This window comes from Protopterus annectens, unplaced genomic scaffold, assembly GCF_019279795.1.
Source record: "Protopterus annectens isolate FY-2018-M unplaced genomic scaffold, PAN1.0 ctg67041_obj.part0, whole genome shotgun sequence".
Classification (NCBI taxonomy): domain Eukaryota; kingdom Metazoa; phylum Chordata; order Ceratodontiformes; family Protopteridae; genus Protopterus; species Protopterus annectens.
Window position 1 is genome coordinate 1 of NW_025054878.1, and position 5,655 is coordinate 5,655.

A 5,655-nucleotide genomic window follows, 5' to 3' on the forward strand; every position below is an offset into this window, starting at 1 on the left:
GCTTAAACCACCAAAGTGAAATGCAGGATATTTTAAAACAAAAACAATGTACACATAATATTTTTTCAAATGTGGGTAATTTTCACTCTCAGTTCATTCATATTGCTAAAGAATCTTTTCTCAAGGTTTTTCAATTTCATTAGCATAAAACTTTAATTTTATTTTTTACCCATATTTTAAATGTTGTACAAAGCGTTCCACAGTTTCTAGCAATATTTGCAGAAATAATTTGAACTTCATTTCCAAGCTTTAATTTTCAAGGAATAATGGAGTTTTAAATATTTGCCACAATGGTGTTCATTTAAAAATGCAGTTTGCCAGATGCCAAGCTCATTATACAAAATCTCATTTTCAGGTGCACATAGAGATATAATGTCAAGAAATGAAACACTTGTGTAACAATGCTGACCACAACTGAGTAAATAACATAGTGTTCCTCCGAGTCATTTTGAAGCGATATCAGAAATATGTTATTCATTTCAACTTGCAAGAAACACTAAAAATCTGCAAATGCAGTAGGGGTGATTGTTTTACTGCCTCTTTCCCTTTTTGTGCAACGCAGCACACTATTCTATCATCTCCCATACTCCCTTTAAAAGGGGTGTGTAGATTCACAGTCCGCGGCATATATTCTTATATCCACCTTTTTGATATCTCATAGGATCTGACTCTCTGCTGTGATTCCATTAACATCTTCCATCCACTGCTTCATAAAGACAAGCCTTTCACAATTAGAGCTCTGAAGACTACTTTTTCTAAAGCTAATTAACTAATGTAATGTTTTAAATATGCATAATGTGCAAAGCAGGTTTTTTGTAGAAAGAATCCATTGAAAAAAGTATTCCAAACCCTCTGCGAATTTAAAAATGTAACATTTTCAAACACATGCTGTGGTGCCTACACTTTTACACAATGCTTAAGCCTGTACGTCACACTTTGCACAAATAGCAATCAACGATCCTGAGGTGACTTAAGTAACCAAGTAAATGTCCTTCAATCCACCCAGAAGCACAGAGGCCAAGATTTATACTACTATTTTAAACTAAATCAAACTTGGACAAAGCAAAGATATACAACTCAGTTTACTGAATAAATTGATAGGTTCTGTTTCATCCTGTTTTCCATCAAGACACTGGCTGAACAGTACCCCACAGTCTGCGTTTTAAATAGACAATCATTAAAATATGGGTATCATGCTACAACAACATGTTGATGGATCCAGAGGTCTACATCCATTTACAAAGTATTTTGATAAATTAAGACTGTCATTTCTACTGCTTACTGAAATATACTTTCAGAAGGTATGTAATGAAATGGGTCTATTGAAAAATCCTACCCTACTTTAAAAAAATGATATTGCAATGAAGAAGAAAATCTACATGTAGTACTTTAATGACTTCACCTTGCCCACATTATTAAAACATGGAAATATATCATATTTATATCTTTTATTGCCGCATAAATAAAATAATAAAAAAACAACTTTTTACACCAATATTTAAATAGAAACTGAAAATAGAGAAATGAAAATATGTCATAAAAAATAAGTGTAGTACTTCAATCATCTGTTCTCAAAAATTGAAGTATCAACTTTTAAAAAGCAATAAACATGCTGTCATAAAAATAATCACATTAAAAGACCTATCTCTCCGAGACTCCACTTTACAATATACAAAAGTCTCCTCAGAGACAGTAAAAATTGTCAAGTCTGTCATCAAACAGACTGGGTATTGGGTAAAGTTTTCAAATAGCAATAATCAACATCAGTAAACCTTTCATTGGCTATGATATTACCATCTGCGCAAAGTTAAAAAAAGATAACTGGGGCTCATACTTCCCTATATTGCAAAGACTTTGACAGCTTGTGGAGACTTTCCTGATGCATTCTGGGATGGAATATGCAAATAATGTCAAGTCTTTTCAAAAAGGTTTGCCATGCTTTTCCTTTGTAAATTTTAACACTCATTTTACTAAACTGGCATATCGTTCTAAAAGATAAGAATGACACAATAGGTTTTTCACATTACATAACACTGCATTTCTATATATTAGCCATGTTTCAAAAATATCTCATAACACAGAAAATGTACAGAAAATCTTTAATTCATAATGCTTAGGAGAATTCATAGACACCCTCACAAAAACTTTAGCTACTGCACAATAGCTTAACATTAACTTTACAAATGAGATTTTTTAAAGCACAAGAAGCGACTTTTTAGAAGATGCTCTTCTGATAGTATCTTTTTTAATTTGTATGTTAATTAAGCAGATCATCACTGCTATTATGCAATGCTTCTACTGTCTTAGGTATCTGATTATTCTTAGTCAACTCTTATTTTACTATCTAACTCAAAAGTCTGCATCAGATCTGTGGAAAGTTGATTTTTTTTCCCTGTCTAATTTGCACTACTACAAATATATTATAGCTTCCATCCTTGGAAGTCTTATAATGACTGAATCTATGTTATAAGATATTCAAAAATCATGGAATCTTATGAATAATTCTATGAGCACATCTATACTATAGCTAGTGCAAAATCTTTTGCCTTTTTCCATAAAGTCTGAAGCAAGGATTCAACTTTGTCTCAACTTGCCAACAATGGGCTTTCAGCTACTTAAAATTTTGGGAAATTAATTAGACGACTTTTTGAATTAAAAATATCTCGATCTGTAAACTTGGATAGTACCTGTTTAATTACTCCTAAAACTGATCCATACCATTTGTACTCCATCAGTAATCATGTTTAAGGGCCATGTGTCATCTCTCACAAACCTATATCTATCATGTTTTTGTGAGTTACAGTATACCTAATTAAATTTAATTGATATTTTCTTTGGGCTACAAAATATCAATTCTATTTTGCTATGCCTCCTTTCTTCTGCATGTCTCTCTCTAATGCAGCAACCTCACAGTGATGTCATTTGTGAATTCTCATAGGTTTTCAATACCTATTTACTTTGTAACACCAACAGGATATTACCTCAGTCAACAGACAACAACCCAACAAATTCAAAGCAATATATCTTTTCAGGGACTATGAGTTTCCTGAAAGCTAAACACTCAGAAACATGGGTTCTGAAATTTATTGTACAACAAAGGTGCATTGGAGACAATGATAAATTCTGTTTTAAACATTCTGATTTCATTGGTGCAGTTTTCAGAACTGCATATATTGTAAGTAGCTTTTTTCATCACACACTAAAAATTGCAGAAATATTGTCTTTCTCCCTGAAAATTAGGAAAGGCTGACAAAGAATAAAGTGAGAAATAACTGTAACTTTTGATATTCCTTCTTTTGCTTTTTGGAAAGAGGTAATTACAGCTTAAACCACCAAAGTGAAATGCAGGATATTTTTTTCAAACAAAAACAATGTACAGCAATATTTTCAAATGTGTGGGTGAATTTTTCACTCTACTCAGTTCACATTCATATTGCTAAAGAATCTTTTCTCAAGGTTTTCAATTTCAGTAACAAAACTTTAATTTTATTTTTTTTACCATATTTTAAATGTTGTACAAAGCGTTCCACAGTTTCTAGTAATATTTGCAGAAATAATTTGAACTTAATTTTAAGCTTTAATTTTCAGAATGATGGAAGTTTTAAATATTTGCCACAATGGTGTTCATTTCAAAAATGCAGTTTGCTGATGTAAGCTCATTATACATCTCATTTCAGGTGCACATAGAGATATAATGTCAAAATGAAACCTTGTGTAACAATGCAGACACAACTGAGTAAATAACATAGTGTTCCTCAGTCATTTTGAGCGATATCAGAAATATGTTATTCATTTCAACTTGCAAGAAACACTAAAATGCAAATCTGCAAATGCAGTAGAGGCAGACAGTTATACTGCCTCTTTCCCTTTTATTACAACTACTCTATTCTATCATCTCATACTCCTTAAAAGTGTGTAGATTCACGAGTCACGGCATATTTTATTCTATCCACCTTTTTGATATCTCATAGGATCTGACTCTCTGCTGTGATTCCATTAACATCTTCCATCCACTGCTTCATAAAGACAAGCCTTTCACAATTGGAGCTACGAAGACTACTTTTCTAAGCTAATTAACTAATGTAATGTTTAAATATACATAATGTGCAAAGCAGGTTTTTTTGCTTAGAAAGAATCCATTGAAAAAAGTATTCCAAACCCTCTGGGAATTTAAAAATGTAACATTTTCAAACACATGCTGTGGTGCCTACACTTTCACACAATGCTTAAGCCTGCTTCATCACTTTGCACAAATATCAATCAACCATCCTGAGGTGACTTAAGTAAGTAAATGTCCCTTCAATCACAGAAGCACAGAGGCCAAGATTTATACTACTATTTTAAACTAAATCAAACTTGGACAAAGCAAAGATATACAACTCAGTTTACTGAATAAATTGATAGGTTCTGTTTCATCCTGTTTTCCATCAAAACGCTGGCTGAACAATACCCCACAGTCTGCGTTTTAAATAGACAATCATTAAAATATGGGTATCGTGCTACAACAACATGTTGATGGATCCAGAGGTCTACATCCATTTACAAAGTATTTTGATAAATTAAGACTGTCATTTCTACTGCTTACTGAAATATACTTTCAGAAGGTATGCAATGAAATGGGTCTATTGAAAAATCCTACCCTACTTTAAAAAAAATGATATTGCAATGAAGAAGAAAATCTACATGAAGTACTTTAATGACTTCACCTTGCCAACATTATTAAAACATGGAAATCTATCTGTTATATCTTTATTGCCGCATAAATAAAATAATAAAAAACAACTTTTTACACCAATATTTAAATAAACGAAAATGAGAAATGAAAAATATGTCATAAAAAATAAGTGTACTTCAATCATCTGTTCTCAAAAATTGAAGTATCAACTTTTAAAAAGCACAACATGCGGTCATAAAAAATATGTAAAAATACCTAGTCTCCTAAGACTAATTTTTACAATATACAAAGCCTCCTCAGAGACAGTAAAAAATTGTCAAATCTGTCATAAAACAGACTTAACGGGGTATTGTGTAAAGTTTTCAAATAGCAATAATCACACCTCAGTAAACCTTCATTGGCTATGACATTACCACTGCGCAAAGCTAAAAAAGATAACTGGAACTCATACTTCCCTATATTGCAAAGACTTTGACAGCTTGTGGAGACTTTCCTGATGCATTCTGGGATGGAATATGCAAATAATGTCAAGTCTTTTCAAAAAGGTTTGCCATGCTTTTTCCTTTGTAAATTTTAACACTCATTTTACTAAACTGGCATATCGTTCTAAAAGATAAGAATGACTGCAATAGGTTTCACATTACATAACTGCATTTCTATATATTAGCCATGTTTCAAAAATATCTCATAACACAGAAAATGTACAGAAAATCTTTAATTCATAATGCTTAGGAGAATTCATAGACACCCTCACAAAAACTTTAGCTACTGCACAATAGCTTAACATTAACTTTACAAATGAGATTTTTTAAAGCACAAGAAGCGACTTTTTAGAAGATGCTCTTCTGATAGTATCTTTTTTAATTTGTATGTTAATTAAGCAGATCATCACTGCTATTATGCAATGCTTCTACTGTCTTAGGTATCTGATTATTCTTAGTCAACTCTTATTTTACTATCTAACTCAAAAGTCTGCATCA

At 31.9% G+C, this 5,655-nt stretch overlaps 2 non-coding genes across 2 annotated transcripts; both read right to left on the reverse strand.

The window, feature by feature from the left end:
• Positions 1 to 1,678: 1,678 nt before the first annotated feature.
• Positions 1,679 to 1,809, reverse strand: LOC122792075. Its single transcript, XR_006363279.1, has one exon. It is a non-coding gene; the product is annotated as a U4 spliceosomal RNA (small nuclear RNA).
• Positions 1,810 to 4,966: 3,157 nt separating this feature from the next.
• Positions 4,967 to 5,102, reverse strand: LOC122792073. Its single transcript, XR_006363278.1, has one exon. It is a non-coding gene; the product is annotated as a U4 spliceosomal RNA (small nuclear RNA).
• Between the last annotated feature and the right edge of the window lie 553 nt (positions 5,103 to 5,655).